At 34.7% G+C, this 24,145-nt stretch overlaps 1 pseudogene; it reads left to right on the forward strand.

Annotated features, from left to right (window-relative positions):
• Positions 1-15,118: 15,118 nt before the first annotated feature.
• On the forward strand, positions 15,119-17,879 carry LOC149579927 (guard cell S-type anion channel SLAC1-like; annotated as a pseudogene).
• Positions 17,880-24,145: the final 6,266 nt, after the last annotated feature.

A 24,145-nucleotide genomic window follows, 5' to 3' on the forward strand; every position in this document is an offset into this window, starting at 1 on the left:
CAAAACCGATATGTAAACTATGTTGACTTGGAGACATGTTACCTCTACCTGCCATATTACCTACATGGTGAAAGGGTCTTTGACTGCCATGAAACTGTCATGAAACTGTCTCCTCTGCATGAAGCTATTCCTGTGAATTACCAAGATGCTGGTCTGTGCTCCCACCATGATTATCCTACACATTAACGTCCTGCAAATCAATTTGTAGACCCTGTGAAATAGCTCTAACACATTACGGATGGAGTTCTGCACCCTGTACATTCACCTCTGTTACGTGTGTTTGAACCTGGTTTTCATTTGCCCCTTGCGGATTATGTGTAGGCTGTGGATTAGTTGGACCTACACATTGAAATTGCCCGCGTGTATTGCCAAGATTGTGGCTTGAGTTTCCAACGTGCTCAAATGGATATAGTGACATATGTTTACTGTGAGTACTCTGTATATAGATGGGATTGCCATGCATATCAATTGGCACAGCCTGCGAATTACTCTCATCCTCCAGATTGATGTCCTGCGGTTCTATTTGCCCACCCTGCATCGGTGGATGAGCATTATAGTCCTTTGACTGATAGCCCATTGTAGTAAGAGGATGCCTTGTACTTTGGTTTGAAAAACTTTCACAAGCTTGATCGTGATGGAGAGACAAATTCCTGTCATGAGAAGAGATATCAAAAAACTCTTGTGTAGAACTATCATCATGTCCTGTGTTCCCAGGAGTGGAAGAAGATGAAAAATTTTAAAATAGTACAGAGGTGGGACTATATGAAATAGTGTTAGAAACTGTTTGTGGATTCAATCCAACATTCCTTTGTGCAACGATTGCCACAAATTCTTTTTCAGACATTTTCTGAGAATTTAATGCTAGAAAGGTTTTCTCATTGAAGACAATGTCTCTGCTTCTAATAATCTTCTTATCAGTTAACCTCCAAAGCCTGAAGCCAAACTGATCCTCTCCATAGCCAACCAATATGCAAGGCTCAGATTTAGGATCCAGCTTGCTTCTTTTTTCTTTGGGCACATGTGCAAAAGCCTGACAACCAAAAACTTTAAGATGAGAATAAGAGAGTCTTCTACCTTGCCATTCCTCTTCTGGAATTTCAAAGTTTAACCTTGAAGAAGGACTTCGATTAATTATATATATGGCTGTATTACATGCCTCAGCCCAGAATTCTTTTCCCAATCCTGCATTAGAAAGCATACACCGAGCTTTCTCCATTATTGTCCTATTGAGTCTTTCCACTGCCCCATTTTCTTGAGGGGTGTAGGGCACAACTTTCACCCTACGAATACCATTATCTGCACAATAATTGTCAAACTCCAGCGAACAAAACTCACCTCCATTATCTATTTTTAAACATTTGATCTTATGGCCCCTTTGGTTTTCGACAAGAGCTTTGAAAACTTTAAATTTAGAAAAGACTTTAGATTTATTTGCCATCATATATATCCATACTTTCCTAGTACAGTCATCAAGGAATGTAACAAAAAAATTTGAACCTCCTAAAGAGCTTACCTCGACCAGACAAAAGACATCTGAGTGTACAAGTTCCAATGGTTTTTCCTTGAGATCATGTCCATCTTTCAAGAAAGTGACCCGCTTTTGTTTTCTATAAAGTCAATGTTCACAAAATTTCAAGTTTGTTGATTGGAGACCTAGTAGTTGATCCCTTTTGAGCATTATCTCAAGGCCCTTTTTGCTCATGTGGCCTAATCTTTGATGCCAAAGTGCTGCATCACTGCCCATGACTGTCATAGCAGCCCCTATTTCAGTAGGCTTCTCAAGGAGATAAAGATTGCCAACTTTGTTTCCCTTGGCAATTATTCCCGAACCCTTGGTAACTTTCCAAGTATCTGGATATAAGAATGGATAATAACCTTGGGCAAAGAGCTGACTAACTGAAATTAGATTTTGCTTTAATTTGGGAACATGGCGAACATCTTTTAACAACCATTTCCCTCCATCTTCCAACGGTAACAAAATCTCACTTTTGCCAACTATTTCGCAGGATTTGTTGTCTCCAAGAAATACCTGTCCAAATTGACCACCATGGTAGTTTGTGAAATAATCTGTACATGAAGTAGCATGGAAAGAAGCTCTGAAATCTATCACCCAAGAATCTGATTTTGTGTCACTTGTAGAAAGAACTAAAGCACTTTCATCTTTCTCATAGGCTGTAGTTGCTTCCATGTTTCTCACATTTTCTTGTGCTTTCTTGTAAGCCTGACAATTTCTCTTTGTGTGGCCAGGCTTACCACAAAACCAACACTCACCATTCCTACCTCTTGACCTTGAACGATTGGGTGACTTTGATCTGCGCTAATTGTAATTATTATTTCCTCTATGATGGCTTCTTCCTCTTCTCTCAGTGCTGACCATAGTGAGAGCATCACTGAATGAGGAGTCTTTGTTACTCCTTCTCATGTCTTCACTTAATAAAGTGGCAACAACTTCATCATAGGCAAGCTTTGACTTCGTAGAGGTTGAAGTAGTTAAAGCTGTAACTATGGGATCCCAACTGTCAGGTAAAGAACATAACAAGATGATTTCTTTGGATTCGTCATCTTGAGTCGTACCAACCAAGCTTACTTGACATAATACAGTGTTCAAATCATTTATATGATTTGACATTGCAATCCCTTCCTTCATTTTCAGTTTGTAGAGTTTCTTCATAATGAAGATTTTGTTTGCAGCTTACGCCATTTGATACATATTCTGAAGTTTTTCCCAAACATCTTTCGTTGACATCTCATTTGAAACATTCAACAAGACATTTTTTGCTAGTGAGAGAAAAATAGATGCCATAGCCTTGTCATCCATCTTTTGCCAATCTTCATCAGTCATTGTAGATGATTTCTTAGACTTTCCTTCGATTGCAAGAGCCAAGTCTTGCTTAACCAGCAAGGAACGCATCTGCACTTTCCACAGGCTGTAATTCTTGCCTGTAAATTTCTCTATTTTCAAATCCTCCATCTTTTTGGAAAATTCAACACTGATTTTCCAATCTGCACACCTCGTGCTCTGATACCAATTGAAAGGATTTAAACAAAGAAATTAAATGTCGCAATAAGAAGAAATACACAACACCAAATTTATCCTGGTTCACCACAATAGTGGCTACGTCCAGACTACAAAGTATTGAATTAATAAGAAAAAGTTATTTAGAAAATGAGCAGGAGCAACATATAAATGGGCTCCAATAATATTAGAAATGAAGAGTCTTTGGAAACCAAGAGACTCGATTATTGGAGGGAACAAAGATGACTGGTTGCCTTCACAATATCAACATATTCAAATTTAAGCTCGGCTCGCTTTCTGTATTTAGTGTGAGTTGGATTATCGGAATATTAGCATGGTCATCCATTAATGAAATATAAGATTATTGAATCTATTTTAGGAAAGCCAAATTTGACTCATTCACTCATTACCGCCGAAAGTAATCGATCGACGAAGTACCTCTCCTCTAATCGACCAATTTTCTACAAACTTGAATCTTTTCATTCCGTGCGGATGGCATACAAGCACGTCCTCAGATTGCAACTACAATCTATAGTTCAACTTCCTATCCCGCCAAGAGACGTGATTGATCATCTCGTGTGGACAAATTCCAAACATTTTAAGCATTCAACGAAATAGGGCATATTTTCAAATACCACAAAATAGAAATGGACAGTGGATCCATATGGTTACTGTCTAGCCATTGAATTTAACCTGTGACATTGACAAGCTTTACATGGGATATCCCTCGATGCAAATTATGCTCCCTCGACCTACGCATCCCATTCAATGTTCTTTTGTCATTTGAATGACTTCAGGCAGAATAGACTTCTGAATTAGAATTCTATACGCTCATATAAACCGAACCTTGTAATCAAAATTGTAATAACTCAAAAATTATGACTTATATAGGCTTGAGGATTTGAATATAATTATGTTTCTAGAAAATTTCTATATTAAATTTGTAAATTTGTGAGAATCGTCAATTTTTTCTGAACAGTTTACAGAATGGAAATGCTTAATTTTCCAAATTCAAATCAAAATACTAAATAAAATTAAAATTTGATTATGAATTACAGTCTTGATGGTTGAAAATATCCTATGTTTTCCAACACTATATATACATATATATATATACATGTATATATGTATATATACATGTATATATACATGTATACATGTATATATACATGTATACATGTATATATACATGTATACATGTATATATATATGTATATATGTCTATATACATATATATATGTGTATATGCATATAAATATGTATATATACATATATATATGTATATATACACATAAATATGTATATATACATATAAATATGTATATATACATATATATATTTATATGTATATATACATATACATATGTACATATACATATACATATATATACATATATATATACATATATATATATATATATATATATATATATATATATATATATATATATATATATATATATATATATGTATGTATGTATATATATTTGGACATAATGATATTTTCTTTTGACTAAATAGTGATGTCAAAGTAATATTTGATCTTTCAAAATTTCGAAAGAAACATAGTCAAAACTTCTACTAATGATCGTCAAGCTTTGCAGTTCAAGATTCGAAAAATTGGTTATAATAAGGTTATTCATGTATCTCCTTATAATGATATCTATGTTAATCTGCATTTATTTAAATAATATTTTGGTCCCTATTATGTTGCTTCGCACCATTTAACATTGTCAACTTCTATCTTAGGGTCTCATTGTCATACATATTCTGCTTTGTGAGTAGCATAGCAGGTCCTCTTTTCACTTCTCACTACAAATGGGGGACAAGCAAACATCATCCATATTTTTCATTATTTCAAGGATTCACTATTTCCTTTAGTTCAATGTTATTTGCTTGTCATGTAACATCCAATCTTATATTATTAGAAAGTAGGTTTTCATGGTAGATAGATCACTTCCTTAAAATTTTGAAATAAAAACACTAAAAAAAGAATTCATCTTAAGGGAGGGCATACATATTCCCCTTCTTTTCATATGTCTTGGATTTGGTTGACTAGCATCATACACACACTTGCTAGACAATTTGACCTATTCTTGCACACTCTAAAATCTTTCTCATGGATTAGTGAATATGGATTTTGAGTTGTTCTTAGGGCACTTTTTCTTTGTGGGCTTGATATGCTTCCTAGGTTATCCTCAAATCTTGACATTACTACTTCATCTCTCCCTTTCACATATCTTTTCTCTATATGCATTAGGCACAATGCTAAAGCATGGATTATTTGTTGGAAGATACCATCCTTGACACACTCTCTCTCCTTTGCATGCACATATGCTCAATCTCATCTATGGGTCATACATAACAATTTTCTAAAGTCCCATACATGGGTAACACAATCTTACTAGACTTTACCATGTTAATACAAAAAATGTTGATCATTGGGAGTGCCTTCTAATAGGTTGGTTAATGGGTTATCACCCTATTTGACTCTTTCAATGCCATCTTTTGTAACAACTCTTTCAAGTGATCCATAGTAAGGTGAGCACTCTACTTGGCAAGATAATTACCCCCTTTCCCTCTATGCTTCTTTTCATATTGTGATTTCATTTTTATTATGATCTTGGAGCTATAAAGGGCATATCTATTTGGGAATTGGGTGACTATTGGTCTCCTTGATCATAATAAGATAATTTGATGTCTTGTGCTCTACTTTACCGAGAGTTTGATTCGAGTCCATACTTTCTCTAAAGTGGTGGCTATATGTACCATCTTAAATTGGAAGCACTCCAATTTAATGAAAGTTTAACACCCATTTAATGCAATACTATCATTTATTTATATTTATCTTCTATATTTCCTCCATTTGAATAATTAATCTCATCTCATTGGACCTTTTATTAATTTAGAATTAATATAAATGTGCTGACTTTTATTTCTCTTAAACATGCTATCCTCATTTATTCAATAATTTAAATAAATATTTAAAATTTATTCCATGTTAAATAATACTTTATTTTTAGGTAATAGCACAAACTTGGGTCGTAATTTTGCAGAAGTCAATTTGGAAGAATGAGATCTTTTTAGAAATAGCTACTCGGTTTTAACAAATCAGGTACTTGTTATAGTTCAGGCACCCACTCGAAGCATGTCTTAAAAATTAGTTACCCGACTTTAAATATATTGGTACCCATTTCTAGAAGACTATAAAACCCATTTTTTGCGGGGAGTTTCTAGTCATTTTTACTGGAGTGTAAAATGGGAGCCTGATTTTAGCATGGAAACAAGAGCTCGATTTCAGATTTCTTCTGACCCCCTCTTTTTTTTAGTGTACCAAGTATGTTTCTTTGTTTTCTACTATTTTATTTCATTTTTTTTAGTCTCATACTTTGTAATTTTGTCAATTTATTTATTTATTTTCACATTTAATATGTAGAATTGTAAGTTTCCATTGTTAATAGTTTTATCTTTAAATTATTGTATCTATTCATTTAAATAGTTTGATATATGTTCATAATTTTTTTTTGTAGATGTTCATTTAAAAATTATTATTTTAGATGTTTCGATGTATTTAATAAAAATTACAATGTTGAATGATTGGATAGATGTATAATAGATTGTTTAAACATGTAATTACATTGATATTTTAGATTTATTTCAACTAAATAGTAATTAATTATAAATTACTTTGTAAACCATATTAGAAAAAAATAAAACTAACTATATTCCTAAGTCTAAGCTCAACATAACCATAATTGTTCAATAATTTAATCTAAACCATAAACATAAAACTAAGTATTTAATGAGCTTCATTACCTTAAAACCATAATTTTAACTCTAAATCCTAGATTCCTGTAACTCTAATTGTAAGCTCATCTCTTTAATCCTATCTTTAACTCAATCTCTAATCCTAAATAGTCATACATAACCATTTAACCTTAATACAACCTTAGCCGTAATTATGACATTTAAATGTAGACAAGCTCTTAAATTCTATTTGTGTTTTTCAATAAGTAATGTTTCCCTCAAAATCAAATATAATTTTAAATCCCCTGCTCCAAATTATCTCGACCATCGTATCCATTTATCATTTCATTATTTAGTTAGATAAATTTTACAACAAAATTTTCAATAATTTGATGAGCATAACTTTTTTAATAAAACTACACACTAACCATAAACATAGTATTAACCTTGATATAAAATCTCACTCTCATCATAATTCTAATCCTAGGCCTAACACTAATTAAAATTGAGAAACCTAACCCTGATCATTAATACTATTACATTTTTTATAGCTATAAATTGGACACAATGATATTTTCTTTTGACTAAATAGTGACTCCAAAGTAATGCTTGACCTTTTAAAATGTAGAAAGAAACATAGTCAAAACCTCTACTGATGATTGTCAAGCTTTTCATTTTAAGATTCAAAAAATTGTTGATAATCAGGTTATTCACATATCTCCTTATAATGATACCTTTGTTAATATGCATTTATTTAAATAATATTTCGGTCCCTATTATGTTTCTTTGCACCATGTAACATTGTGAGCCTCTATCATTGGGGTTCATTGTCATACATGGTCTACTTTGTGAGTAGTATAGAAGGTCCTCTTTTCACTTCTTCCTACACTTGGGGGACAAGTGAACACCATCCATATTTTTCATTCTTTCAAGGATTCACTATTTCCTTTAGTTCAATATTATTTTCTTGTTATGTAACATCTAATCTTATATTATTAGAAAGTGGGTTTTCACGGTAGATAGATCACTTACCTTGGAGATTCACAATATTGTGTTATGCTTTTCAAGGATTTACCTTTTTGCTTTTTATATGGTGTCTCATTTCACCCTACCCTTCTATGACCTCATAGGGTTGCGAGCTCTTTGGTTTGGGCTAGGTGTTTCTTGTGGATATTATTTCTATTCAAAGATTTATTTATATTTCTCCATCACTTCCTTAATATGTTGAAATAATAATGAAAAATCATCTTAAGAGGGACATACATATTCCCCTTCTTTTCATATGTCTTGGATTTGGTTGACTAGCATGATACACACACTTGCTAGACAATTTGACCTATCCTTGCACACTCTCAAATCCTTTTCATAGATTAGTAAATATGGATTTTGAGTAGTTCTTAGCGTACTTTAGCCTTGTGGGATTGATATGCTTCCTAGGTTATCATAAATCTCTACATTACTACTTCATCCATCCCTTTCACATATCTTTTCCCTTTATGGATTAGGCATAATCCTAAAGCACGGATTATTTGTTGGAAGAGAACATCCTTGATATTGGGTCTCTCTCTCTCCTTTGGATGCAAATATGCTCAATATCATCTATGGGCCATACATAACAATTTTCTTAAGTCCTATACATGGGTAGCACAATCTTACTAGACTTTACCATGGTAATATGATGAGGGCACAATCCAAGACCAAAATGAACACAATAGGAAAAAGGAAATATTAATAACAAAAGTGATATCCGCTTACATTCAGTAATGACGATAGACTCAAAGATGTGCCCTATGTGTTTAGAATGTAGTCTGATCCTAGAGAAAAACTCTCCAATAGTACCTTCTCCCAAACTAGAAGGTTCTAAAAACCACATCAAAAGTCGATGTAAAATTAGAAGAATCTAGAAATGGTAGTGCAACTGCCAATAGAAATAACTTTTGATCTGGGACTTTGATTGAGGAATCATTTACATTTCCAGAAAGATCTCCAAGTGCTCTATAGCCCAATAGAAGAGCTTTTCTTGTCCTCCATTTTTTGTGCCCATACAAGGCCATTTAGTGCCTCAAATCTGACTTTGAAGTGCTGTAAGGGGGTCTCTAGGCAACTTAAAACTACAATAACTTTCAAATGTAAAGATTTTTTACTTGATTCCTTTTTTAGAATGCTTCAAATAACAATTATAATCACCCCTCTAACTTGTCATAATTATGGCTCAATTAGAGAGTAACCAATTTTTTACAGTAGCACGTATTCCAAGGTGCTGAGAAAAGCTAACCCAAAAAATTAATAGTGGAACTATGAGAGGTGAAACCTCTATTTGACCCAAATGGGTATCCAAAAATAAAAACACATTAAACAGAAACTACCACATTCCTGCAACATTTCTTTACTATGCATGGTACCATGTATAGATCAAAATACATCATAATGGTAATTAAATTGAACATGAATTTTACAACATGTGATTTTATCCTTATTAATCCTTACATACCATGGTTTACACTTTTCAAAAAATCTTTGACTAATGATAATAGTTAACACCTTACCATCTACAAATTTTCTGAATAATCTAGTTTGAGTCACATCCAAAAGGTTTTCAGGATGTGGATCATGTATTTTTGAGCCAACTTTCAATTTAAGAACATCTCTTGAATTAGGAAATTCTTTTGTAATTAATCAATATTTTGTCATTTGTTGATTTGTTAACTAGAGCTACTATTGTTGCTCATTGTGCTACATAAAAATTATCTTTAGAGTGATTTCTCTTTCTGGTAACATCAAAGGCACTAGCATTAGTGGATACAACTTCTGTTAAAGACACATTTTTGTTCTTGGATTTTGCATACATTCCTAACCTTTTCATTACTTTTCATCTTTTAGACATTTTAATTAGTTTCAAAATCAATTGACATTGAAAACCAAATTTCTTATTATAAAAAAATGTCGATATAATCTATTAGCATGTATCCGGATTTGTCTCTATGAAACCAATCCCTCAAGATTATCTAGCACATCATTAGGAAAATGGAAATTATGTTCAAGAACTTTAGTTTCATTCTCACATGTTTTTTGATAATTGGTGTTTCCATGTCTACATTCATACAATTGTTATTTTCAATTGGCATTTTATTTTCACTGTTATTTGAAATTTGAAGCTCATTTTCATTCTTTATTGTTATTTCTTTTGGAGCATGCATTTTCATTGGAGTTTGTTGTGCATTATTATTTGGCAATCTATTATCATGAAGAAAATCTAAATCATTTAAATTGTAACCTGCCTTTAAAAAGTCACCAATTTCATCATGATGAAAAATCTTGAGGGTTTGGAGACACACCTATATTGAATGTTTGACTACAATGTGCAACTGAATCTCCTTGTATTGGGTTCTCTTCTTCAGCCTCTTCATCCATCATGGTATCCTCAATGTCTTTCTCCTTTGAAAAATTGCTCAAATTTCTAATTATTTTTCCTCTCTCTAATTGACATTGTGCTACATTCTCTTGTTTGCTTGCAATCTACTCATTTGTTAGAACTTTTATTTTCTTCTTTCTTCATTGTTTTGATCGCATGTTTGCACTAGTTTTGAACTGAAATCAACAGTTTGCAAATTGCAGAAGATAAGATAATAGAATAACTATGACAAAAATTCATTGTTGTAGGTCAAAATTTTTGTTCAATCATTGCAACCATAGAAAGTGGTCCATGGGGCATCTTTTGGGGCACAACGTGTACATTAGATTAGGTAGTCAATTGATTAAAACTTAGGTACCCAAATTTTAAAACAATTGGGTTTCTAATTATAAATTGGGCACCCAATTTTTAAATAATTAGGTACCAAATTGTTTAAAAATTAGGTGCCCGATTTGGTTAATAGCTAAATTTAAATCAGGTGCCCAATTTTTGAATTGCAAATGGGGTGCCCAATTCTAGTGTCATGTGTGAGAATTTTCAATGGAAAAAAATTTGCACAGGATTTTTCCTTTAGGAAAGACATGGCACAGGCTTGGTCCCACCAAGCCTATGCCTTTATGAATGAATTTTTAACTATGGCATTTAATCGACAATTTCAAGGATTGTCGTAATTTATGTATGATCATCCCCATTGAATTTTTTGACAAAACAAAAACCCATTATAGGTTTTACTATTCTAATTCTAGAAATGTAAATTTTATAGTGTTATGAGTTCATTTGCTTTTTTTTCATTATTTCTTAGTCAAAACTATATATTAAACATTAAATAGTGACATTCACTAAAACTTTAATAAATTTTTAAAATTTTCATATTTAATAAATTAATTTAGATGTCATCAATCCTCACACAATTCTTTTCAAGTAATTTTTTTCCAAAAATATTAAATTTTGATGACACATTGCAATGTTTAAACGATGAATGGGTACAATCTACAATGTTTTAAAAAAAATGTAAAATCTTTGGATGATGGTAACTTGATCCAATAGGGGTAGTTTCTTTCTTACCGATATTGGAATATATTATTACAATTATAGATTTGAGTATGTAGGGAACAAAAATCCCTAGGTAAACAAAGATTTTCTTTTAAGAGGATTTCATCTATTCTTGGATCTAGAGGAGAATATTCTAAACCTAAAAATGGTTTCACTTGTGAACAACTACCAAGAGAGTAGAAAGTGGTGGCAAAATTCTTAAATTAGTTTTGCCGCATTGGAATGAAGCTAAAAGAACTTCCTTTCCCATCTTTACCCGATGCTTAGTCACCTTGGAAGGAATGTGAATCTTTGTTTCCCTTATTGGATTTTCTCATCATTGTTACTTTCTATTAAAAAATAAGCTTAAGGGTAGATTCCCTTTGTACAAAAGATTTTTTTACCATCTTTATGAGTTTCAAAATATATTTTGACCCATTAAGTTGGTCCTACCCCCACCCTCTCTAAAGAGCACAATAATTTGGTCTTTATAGCTATTTTCTCCTCTGCTAGTTAGTTACAGGCTCCCCAAACCCCCAATATGTTCCATTTATTTTAGGTAATAGGATTAATCTAACCTTTAAAGCCAGCTATAGGGTTATTGTGCAATAGGAGCAATAAGAAGACATTGCAAAAATTATGGACGATTTTGATTCTAGCTCCTCTTAGTCTACTAAGTCTACTTGGACCCTAGAGAATTATACTGCTTACTCTAAACCTAACATGCCTTCCACCTCCTTTTTCTTTCCTTCCCCTAAAACTTAGCTTAGTTATTTTGATGATCCTCATAACCGTTAGACTTCTTTACGACTATTGATGGTAGTATTGATCTAGAGACTTTGGCCCTCAATTCTAGTGAATTGTGCATTTATCATAAAATACTCAAAATTATCACCAAGTGCCTTCTCTTCCAACTTCAAATAATGGAAAAAAAGATTAATAATTTGGAGGTGTTTGCTAAAGAAGAATGGAAGGTAGAGGACTCTACCAAAGGGAAGAAGGATAAGCATTGTGGGAATTGGGAAGAGATTTTGAGGAGAAACTGCACAGCGAGGAAATATTGAAGGGGAAATTTTTTGAGATTTGTGCCCTAGTGCATTCTAAAGAACAAAAGAGTGAAATTCTCATTTCTTTGGCATCTATGAGGTAGTTTGAGTTTTAGCCCAGGGATTAGGTCAAGCATTTGGCCACTCAACAAAGATTATCCAAGATAGAGTGGAGAAGGCCATTGGTGAGATACAAAGTGAGTTGGAGGAAAGGAAATAATAAAGGAAAATGAGAGGGGAAATTCATGGTTAAGATGAGGATCTTCAGCTAATTTCTAAGCAAGAGGTTGGTCCTAAGGCTTAGTCTTCTTCTAGACCCTCTGCATAGCACTCCTTCTAGGTTATGCTCAAGGAGTTGAAAAAGTAGTGGCCCTTATATTGTGCTGAGGGTTGATGCCGGCATGTGTCTATTAGTTTTTGGCCCATGCTAGTTGCTGGTTGCTAATTAGTATTGGTTCGTTTCTACTTATCTAATAGTTTAGTTTTTAAAGGACCTCACTTTTTGTGAATGCTTCTCTTTCTATCCACTAGTAATGATGTTAGTTTTTGTCAAAAGATTCAGACTCTATCCCACTTTATCTAATGAAAATATTAAAAATATTAATCTGACAAACGAAAAATAAATGTTTTAAAAACGTAAATAAAAGTGAAAAATTAAAAGGAACTCACAGTTTAAATAAAGATAGTAACATAGCACAGCGATGAATGAGCTTGACATGTAAATTGTAGCATATCATGTTTGACATCAAAGTAAAAATTTGAGTGATTTCTAAAGATTGGATATGACTGAAGTTGAACAAACATCGTCAACGAAGCCAATGGTCCTAGAAGCCATAATCTTAATCGCCATCATTTAATGTATTTAGAGGATAGACAACGTTAAATGATTCTAAATAAGTTGGTATATATTTTCTTATTATAAAAAATGATAGGAACGCTTTTGTCGGTGGATTGAAAGCTCTATCACCAAACTAGCTTCGGTAAGTTCTCCAACGTTTGGATAAAAATGATTGTACTCCAGAAATTGAAATAGCTATGAATTCTCTTATCAATATGTCACTATAAAAGTCAACTTGTCTTATACTGTTCCGAATGAAAAAGATGTTTAATGTTGAGAAATTATGTAGCAAATTCGACAACTATTCTTGGGTGATAGTCATATGCAAGATACTTTCCATAACATGATCTAGCCAACTGGTACCATTAAATAAAATATTTTTCCTTTCTAAGTTATTATTATGATAGCTTGTTTTCATCTTCTTTATAATTAACATGTACCATCTTTAAACAAATTCTTATTTATAATGATTGGCACACGAATTTCTATCATGCTATAAGTGAAAATCTCCTACTTGAAGTTTGTAATTTTTAGATTTAGTCATGATATGACATGTCTTGCTGGTAATCATAATCTCGATTTCGCTTCGTCACCATGCACATCAATGCCAGAAATCAATGTTCTTTCTGGAATACTTATTCTAGAATAGAAAATGGGGGTACATATTCCTATTCTCTGTTTGGTTCAGCCAGAATTTGATGGGGAATTCAAAAACCCAAATATTTATGTTTTCTAAAATAAATAAAACTGGAATAGCAATACATATTTCAATTCCACCTATTTAGGTGGAATTGCAAAACTTCATTTTTGGGCTAAATTGGAATACTTAGTCCTATTTTATTTCATATTCCAAATTCAGATTTGGTGCATCCAAACGAAGAATTCAAAATTTTAGGAATTTACATATGCCTATTCCACTTGTATTCCCACTGCCAAATGAACCCTGAGTAGATAAACATTCGATATAATTCATGGTTCCATATCAAATGCCTATAATGACCTATTGTAGTCTTAGTGGGCTGAGTGGATGGTTATAAATCAAAATGATCCATTTTCAATGCCACCCTGGACGCTTGATGGCACGCACTTCTTGGCAAGTTGCAAGAGTTGTGCCTGAACAAAACACTCATGTTAGTCAATGTTCAAATATATCTTTTTATTGATTTCTTTAAGTCGCATCAATTTACCTGTCAGCTTGAGATTACAAGCAAAAAAATAATAATATTCTTTGACTTCGGTTTTGTCTTGGTTGTTTTGTCTATCATCGAAATTACAAATCTAAATTCTTGCCTATTGTCAGAGTGAAAGCAATGGAAAACGGCGATTCGTAAATGGTGTTCTTTATAAGGTTTGATTAATTGTCAACCATTCATTTAGACAAGTCGTTAGAATAGAACACGTATCTAAGCAATCAATTAGGCTTTGCTAAATGTTTGCTAAACAGCTAGCAGCATAATTTAAGAACACAAATTAGCTGCATTAGGAGATATTTTCTACGGGAAGCAAAATAATTTTATATATTGTAGTGTACTTAGGAAACATCAATTTGGAAATTTGGAAACTGGAGTCTGCACAACTGGTATTGCACGTCATTTATGGTATAGGAGCACAAAATTAAATTGCCTTTTATTTCAACATGGCTTTGTCAATAAAAGCAATTGGATGCTCCAAGGATTCCCATCTTCGAAGTTTTAGAAGATGGACTACCAGAATCCTCTTCACTGCAGTGTAATTCCCAATGATATTCAAAATGAGAAGATGATTTCAATACCCTTAGAACAAATAAGGCCTGCGAAGATCAATGGTTCATTTAAGATAAATCTCACTCGGCCTTGCACAGTCTGCCATTACCGGAAAGAAAAACCTCCCTGAGCTAGCCTTCATCGCCTAGAAATAAATTTAGTGGAAAAGATGTTCAGTCATTAGATAACTTATACATCTACGAACGTTGTTTATCCATCCAACAGGTAAGCTTTTCTGCAAAAAAATCCATTTTATGTTATAAATAAAGCTCAACTAAATAAATAATGCTAGTTTTAACTGTTTATCTTGGGGGTAAAAATGTCAAGCAGGAGCGAATGGATTCGAAAGCACAGGGTAAATTACCATTTTTTATAAGAAATTCATTTTGGGCACTTTCACATATGCCTCGGCCTCTGCAGTCAAACGGTTCTTTGGAAAACTCTAGACGAGAACACCTCGTCTTTTATTCATTTTCCTTTCAAGATCCCAAGTCACTACACATTTATGTTGTGGTTGCTTTCTTTATTAGGATTTCTCGTGATATCGGGAGCTTACATGCTAAAATGCGTGTTTCATTTCGAGACTGTTCGCATTGAGTATTTCGATCGTGTAAGAGTGAACTATTTCTTTGTACCGTGGATCGCAGGAATGGTATTAAGGTTGGGACTTCCTTCTTTCAGCTATTGTTAAACATCACACATTAAGAAGAAAATTAAGTTGGAAAAAAATAAATCAATTTTGACTATTTAACACTTTTAGTTTTGGAATGAAACTTAGTGTATGATGTTTAAGCCGTCTGCTTCCTTCAAACATAGCGCCTAACAAAGTCCATCCTTTGGTTTGCTTTATGTTTATGGCTCAAAATCTACGGTCAACGGTTCACCAAAGGAAAGAGGTCGTTGGCTCGAGTCGCAAACCCATCCACTCATTTGTCCGTAATCGGATATTTTGTCTTAGCCCGAGTCGCAGCAAAGGTAGACTGGAGAGAAATTGCACTGTTCTTTTTACTCTGGGATTCATTCATTATGCAGTCATGTTCATAACACTTTACCAGAGACTCTCCTCGGACATCACTGTTTCCAGAAAGATATTCCCAGTGTTCTTTCTATTTGTTGCAGCTCCAAGCTCGGCAAGCCTCGTGTGGGAAGAAATATCAGGAACGTTTGATACGTTCTCCAAGATGCTGCTTTTCCTCTCACTTTTCTTATGCTCCACCTTGGTGAGTATTGTGATCAGAAAGCACAATTAAAAAAATAAAATTTGAATTTTGCATTAGATTAATTGAATTAGAATACTAATTACACAAACTTTCAAGTCCACTAGAAGTCCACAAAATATTTGTTGTATCACATTCAAACTTACCCCTTCTCTTTACAATTCTTTTTAAAGTCTTATGATTCACATTAAGATATGCACTTATGTAATTAATCATTATTTTGTCATTTGTTGATTTGTTAACTAAGGCTACCGTTGTTGCTCATTGTGCTACATAAGAATTATCTTTAGAGTGATTTCTCTTTCTGATAACATCAAAGGCACTAGCATTAGTGGATACAACTTGTGTTAAAGACACAGTTTTGTTCTTGGATTTTTCATACATTCCTAACCTTTTCATTACTTTTCATCTTTTAGACATTTTAATTAGTTTCAAAATCAATTGACATTGAAAACCAAATTTCTTATTAAAAAAAAATGTCGATATAATCTATTAGCATGTATTTGGATTTGTCTCTATGAAACTTTTTCCTCAAGATTATCTAGCACATCATTAGGAAAATGGAAATTATGTTCGAGAAATTTAGTTTCATTCTCACATTTTTTTCATAATTGATGTTTCCATGTCTACATTCATAAAATTGTTATTTTCAATTGGCATTTTATTTTCATTGTTATTTGAAATTTGAAGCTCATTTTCATTCTTTATTGTTATTTCTTTTCCAGCATGCATTTTCATTGGAGTTTGTTGTGCATTATTATTTGGCAATCTATTATCATGAAGAAAATCTAAATCATTTAAATTGTAACCTGCCTTTAAAAAGTCACCAATTTCATCATGATGAAAAATCTTGAGGGTTTGGAGACACACCTATATTGAATGTTTGACTAGAATGTGCAACTGAATCTCCTTGTATTGGGTTCTCTTCTTCAGCCTCTTCATCCATCATGGTATCCTCAATGTCTTTCTCCTTTGAAAAATTGCTCAACTTTCAAATTATTTTTCCTCTCTCTAATTGACAATGTGCTACATTCTCTTTTTTTCTTGCAATCTACTCATTTGTTAGAATTTTATTTTCTTCTTTCTTCATTGTTTTGATCACATGTTTGCACTAGTTTTGAACTCAAATCAACAGTTTGCAAATTGTAGAAGACAAGATAATAGAATAACTATGACAAAAATTCATTATTGTAGGTCAAAATTGTTGTTCAATCATTGCAACCATTGAAAATGGTCCATGGGGCATCTTTTGGGGCACAACGTGTACATTAAATTAGGTACTCGATTGATTAAAACTTAGGTACCCAAATTTTAAAACAATTGGGTTTCTAATTAAAAATTGGGCAACCAATTTTTAAATAATTATGTACCAGATTGTTTAAAAATTGGGTTCCCAATTTGGTTAACAGCTAAATTTAAATCAGGTGCCCAATTTTTGAATTCCAAATCGGGTGCCCGATTCTAGTGTCATGTGTGAGAATTTTCAATGGACACAAATTTGCACAGGATTTTTCCTTTAGAAAAGACATGGCACAGGCTTGGTGCCACCAAGCCTATGCCTTTATGAATGAATTTTTAACTATGACATTTAATGGACAATTTCAGGGATCGTCGTAATTTTTGTATGATCATCCCCATTGAATTTTTTGACAAAACAAAAACCCATTATAGGTTTTACTATTCTAATTCCAAAAATGTAAATTTTATAGTGTAATTCCCTTGCACCCTCGGAAAGAGCTAAGTATTCAGCTTCACCTGAAGAAAGAGCAATGGAATGTTGCAACCGCGATGCCCAGCTGATCGCAGCTCCAGCAAATGTGATGGTGTAACCAGTGGTAGACCTTCCTTTATCCAAGTCTCCGGCAAGATCAGAATCAGTGTAACCTTGTAGCTGAATTTTGTTTTCGCCAAAACATAAAACATAATCTGAAGTGCCTTTTAGATACCTTAGTATCCATTTGACGGCTTCCCAATGAGCTTTTTCGAGATTGCTCATGAACCTGCTCACAACTCCCACCGCATGAGCAATGTCGGGGCGAGTAGAAACCATAGCATACATAATACTACCAATGGCTGATTTGTATGGAATTTTCTCCATAAATTCTTTTTCTTCTTGTGTTTGAGGACATAATTCAAAACTTAATCAGAAGTGACCAGCAAGAGGACTAGGAGTTACTTTTGATTTAGCCATGCCAAATCTGTCAACAACTGTGTCAATGTATTGTTTTTGAGACAAAGTGATTTCCCTCTTTTTCCTATCTCTTGTGATTGTCATACCAAGAATCTTTTTGGCCACCCCTAAGTCTTTCATTGCAAATTGGCTTGCCAATTTTTGCTTCAACTCATTAACGATTCTTTTGTTTGTGCCAGCTACTAACATGTCATCGACATAAAGAAGAAGGATGGCAAACTCTCCACTTGGAAGTTTCTTGAAGTAGACACATGGGTCTGATTCACATCTTGTGTAATTATGATCATCCATGAAGCGATCAAATTTTACATACCACTGTCTTAGGGCTTGTTTCAGGCCATACAAGCTTCAATTTAATTTGCAACAAAGGTGTTCATGTCCCTCCTTTACGAACCCTTGTGGCTGCTCCATGTATAGTTCTTCTTCTACATCACCATGTAGGAAAGCGGTTTTCACATCAAGTTGTTCTAATTCAAGATCCCATGCAGCTGCTAATCCCATAACAGTTTGGATAGTTGTCATTTTGACAACTGGTGAGAAGATTTCATTGAAATCTATCCCTTGTTTTTTATCAAATCCCTTTACCACCAATCTGGCTTTGAAGCGTTTATTGCCTTCCGCTTCATCTTTCACACGATATATCCACTTGTTCCTAAGTCATCTTCGATTAGGCGAAAGAGAGACCAAATCCCAAGTTTGATTCTTGAGTAAAGAATCCATTTCTTCACGCATCGTTGTTTGCCATTTATCACTATTGAAATCATTAAGAGCTGCTTTGAATGTAGACAGATCTGAAAATTCTGAAACTAGAATTGAAGGTTCTGCTTCTTCAGCATACAATAATTCATAATCAGAGAATTTAGTCGACATTCTCCATTCTCTAGTGGATCTTCTCATTTGGGGTTCTCTGTTCTCTGGTTGAACCAATTCAAATGGAGAATCGGTTACACTAGTTTGCTGGTTTAAATGTTGAATGCCCTCTCTGCTGCTTGAGAACAGATTATTATGAAGTGTGGCTTCTCCCTGTGATATATTTGTATTGGGTGCCTCAAAATCGGTATGTAAACTATGTTGTTTTGGAGACATGTTACCTCTACCTGCCATATTACCTATATTACCCTGCACATTAACATCCTGCAAATCAATTTGTAGATGCTGTGAAATAGCTCTAACACATTGCGGATGGAGTTTTGCACCCTGTACATTCACCTCTGTTACGTGCGTTTGAACCTGGTTTTCATTTGCCCCTTGCGGATTATGTGCAGGCTGCGGATTAGTTGGACCTACACTCTAAAATTGCCCACGTGTATTGCCAAGATTGTGGCTTGAGTTTCCACCGTGCTCAAATGGATATGGTGACATACGTTTACTGTGAGTACTCTGTATATAGATGGGATTGCCATGGATATCAATTGGCACAGCCTGCAAATTACTCTCATCCTCCAGATTGATGTCCTGCGGTTCTATTTGCCCACCCTGCATCGGTGGATGAGCATTATAGTCCTTTGACTGATAGCCCATTGTAGTAAGAGGATCCCTTGTACTTTGGTTTGAAAAACTTTCACAAGCTTGATCATGATGGAGAGACAAATTCCTGTCATGAGAAGAGATATCAAAAAACTCTTGTGTAGAACTATCATCATGTCCTGTGTTCCCAGGAGTGGAAGAAGATGAAAAATTTGGAAATAGTACAAAGGTGGGACTATATGAAATATTTTTAGAAACTATTTGTGGATTCAATCCAACATTCCTTTGTGCAGCGATTGGCACAAATCCTTTTTCAGACATTTCCTGAGAATTTAATGCTGGAAAGGTTTTCTCATTGAAGACAACGTCTCTGATTCTAATAATCTTCTTATCCATTAAGCTCCAAAGCCTGAAGCCAAACTGATCCTCTCCATAGCCAACCAATATGCAAGGCTCAGATTTAGGATCCAGCTTGCTTCTTTTTTCTTTGGGCACATGTGCAAAAGCCTGACAACCAAAAACTTTAAGATGAGAATAAGAGAGTCTTCTACCTTGCCATTCCTCTTCTGGAATTTCGAAGTTTAACCTTGAAGAAGGACTTCGATTAATGATATATATGGCTGTATTACATGCCTCAGCCCAGAATTCTTTTCCCAATCCTGCATTAGAAATCATACACCAAGCTTTCTCCATTATTGTCCTATTGAGTCTTTCCACTGCCCCATTTTCTTGAGGGCTGTAGGGCACAACTTTCACCCTACGAATACCATTATCTGCACAATAATTGTCGAACTCCAGCGAACAAAACTCACCTCCATTATCAATTTTTAAACATTTGATCTTATGGACCCTTTGGTTTTCAACAAGAGCTTTGAAAACTTTAAATTTAGAAAAGACTTTAGATTTATTTGCCATCATATATATCCATACTTTCCTAGTACAGTCATCAAGGAATGTAACAAAAAAATTTGAACCTCCTAAAGAGCTTACCTCGACCAGACAAAAGACATCTGAGTGTACAAGTTCCAATGGTTTTTCCTTGAGATCATGTCCATCTTTCAAGAAAGTGACCCGCTTTTGTTTTCTATAAAGTCAATGTTCACAAAATTTCAAGTTTGTTGATTGGAGACCTAGTAGTTGATCCCTTTTGAGCATTATCTCAAGGCCCTTTTTGCTCATGTGGCCTAATCTTTGATGCCAAAGTGCTGCATCGCTGCCCATGACTGTCATAGCAGCCCCTATTTCAGTAGGCTTCTCAAGGAGATAAAGATTGCCAACTTTGTTTCCCTTGGCAATTATTCCCGAACCCTTGGTAACTTTCCAAGTATCCGGATATAAGAATGGATAATAACCTTGGGCAAAGAGCTGACTAACTGAAATTAGATTTTGCTTTAATTTGGGAACATGGCGAACATCTTTTAACAACCATTTCCCTCCATCTTCCAACGGTAACAAAATCTCACTTTTGCCAACTATTTCGCAGGATTTGTTGTCTCCAAGAAATACCTGTCCAAATTGACCACCATGGTAGTTTGTGAAATAATCTGTACATGAAGTAGCATGGAAAGAAGCTCCGAAATCTATCACCCAAGAATCTGATTTTGTGTCACTTGTAGAAAGAACTAAAGCACTTTCATCTTTCTCATAGGCTGTATTTGCTTCCATTTTTCTCACATTTTCTTGTGCTTTCTTGTAAGCCCGACAATTTCTCTTTGTGTGGCCAGGCTTACCACAAAACCAGCATTCACCATTCCTACCTCTTGACCTTGAATGATTGGGTGACTTTGATCTACGCTGATTGTAATTATTATTTCCTCTATGATGGCTTCTTCCTCTTCTCTCAGTGTTGACCATAGTGAGAGCATCACCGAACGAGGAGTCTTTGTTACTCCTTCTCATGTCTTCACTTAATAAAGTGGTGTAAGAATTTTCTTAAGGGAAAAATTCACCCAAGAACCAAGAACTCAAACACAAGCACACAGTAGACCAAAGAAGGATATGATCAATTAATCAAAGTATGTCCGAATACATTGCTCTGTTCAGAATGTGATTCTAATACACTAGGAGTGCCTGATTATAAAGGCTAGAGGAGAACTTCTAGAATGCATAGAAGTTAGCACCATGAAGTGTCAAACAACCAAGCACATGTCCACCAAATATGGATTATCCTCCATTAAGCACGGAAGTAAGTGCGGTGGTGAGACGATAAGCCTAGAAGAGTGGAACACGCAAAACAGTGTTGTAGACACCATGTGCTCAAATAAAGGTGCAGACTCCTGTGTTGTCAACATGACAAATCACAAGGTGGCACAAAAACCTAAGTGTCTCATAATAAAAAGAATAAAAATAATGCAAAGTAATTAACTAATGCATTAACCTAAGTAAACTTAAGTAAGTTTAAATAGTCAAGTACTAATTTACACCAACACCCCCCCTTAAGTGCAAGTTAGGGGAATGCGCTTAAGCTTACAAGCTAGGATGAAGATGCATAATGGGTCCCGGCTACTAGGCCAAGTTAGGTACCCATGTACATAATGAAATGCAAATCTCCCATAAAGCGAGGAAAGAGAGAAAACCTCATGGGAAAAACCCTCCCCCAAAAAGAGAGATAAAGATGGATGCATCGATGGATGGAGTAATCAAGACCCCCCCAGTACGACATACATCCAATATATACAAAAAAGAATGGAGAAAGACAAAACCTCCTATGAGGAAAATGTCCCCCCCCAAAAAAGAGAAGAAAGAGACGAGGTAGTCCCCCCCCATTAAAAATAGTGTGCCAATCAGTGAGAAGTGCTCCGATGAAGAAGCTGATCCATGACCTCTTGATGACGTTCCTCCCCTTTGGAAGAAACAATGGCAAGGGTACCTTTGAGAAGCGTCCCCTGGATGGAGAAGGAATATCAATGATGACTGGTATCTCTGAAACCTATGTCATAACACCAACAGTCTTCTCGAATGTGAGAGAGATCACCTACAGAGGTTGGACATAAGTATCCACAATCACACCAACCTGAAATGATTGATCATGTAGAGAATGTACAATAACTGTAGAAGAATCATTCTCAGCAAAGAGAAGCAAGAAATCATCATAAAAATCTCCCATATCAACTGTGTGTGACTCCAAGAACAGAGCTGAAATGTCTGGCAAGAAATCAGCACCTGGAAGACCATGTGTACCCTGTAATGCTGAAGTACATGAATCTATTACTGCGGCAAAAGATGAAGTGTCCGCCTCAAAAAGTAGACGGATGTCATAAAGAATGTCTCCCACATCTTCAATGTGAGACTCCACGAACAAATGTGCAATGTCTGAAAGGAAGTCTTCGCATGAAGGTAGAGTAGGAAGACATAAAGTATCCTGTTACACTAAATCCAAAGCATCTGTGATTGGAATAGGATCAGTAGGAGCAACAGGAGCTGGAGGTGTGATCTCATCTAAAGAGGTGTCAGCTACAACTGGAGGAATGAGATCCTTTGGGAAGGGAGGAATAGATGGATCTCCATAAGTCTCCCAAAGAAACATCCAAACATCATAGGGATCAGTGGACTTAACTTCATCTGTGATGAAGTCAATAACGTCATATTCCATATGTAACCAGAGAGTACGCAAAATGATGCCATCCTGATCAAAAGTAAACTCAAGATTTGGTGCATAGGGTAGTACATTGTGCTAACTAAGATATCTGATAGCAAGTTGACTCCATTCTTGATAGTTGTGTGGGGTCAATTGAATCAAATCATCCTCTTCCATGATGGATCAATCAAAAGAACCTCCAAAATAACAAAGCACCCCCCCCTAAAAAGATGTTAGCATGTGAAATGTGGTGTGTCCACTAGTCAAAGAAGAACAAAGTAGACTACTGATTTTGCTAGATGCAACTGTCGCTTGAGGCCAAAGACCCAAATGTCCTAATTTTGAAAGTGAAAAATATGTCCACACAACCCTAGAATTTGAATACAGATCTGGAAAGTAGATGAAAAATAATGCACTTTCAAAAAAAAATAGAACCTAAAAAGGAGTCCGGATGTGCCTGTACGGAGCGTTTCAATTTGCAAAATGTAGGATGAAGCAAGTACAGTCACCAAAAGATACAAATTCTGACCAATCCATGCACCAAAAATAGAAAATAATACCACCACTAGAAAATTCAGGAAATTCTACCCAATTTCAAAAAAAATTGCACCTGAATCGAAGGTCGGATGCCCGAGTTATGACCTCGTGAAGACAGGCTGCCAAATTAAAAAGCAATCTAGAGAGGGGTCTGGAACAACAACTAGGAAGTTAAATTTGACAGTCAAACAGTCGTCACAGCAGTTGAAAAATGCCCTAGATGACAGCCAGACGGGCATCAAATTTAGACCAGTGAATTGATGACGTCGGGAAAAAAATCAGCCGGCCCGAGGACGTGGCAAGATGACTTGTCTTTTCGTATT

This window comes from Cupressus sempervirens, chromosome 1, assembly GCF_028749045.1.
Source record: "Cupressus sempervirens isolate cs-2001-9-10 chromosome 1, ASM2874904v1, whole genome shotgun sequence".
In the NCBI taxonomy this organism is placed as follows: domain Eukaryota; kingdom Viridiplantae; phylum Streptophyta; class Pinopsida; order Cupressales; family Cupressaceae; genus Cupressus; species Cupressus sempervirens.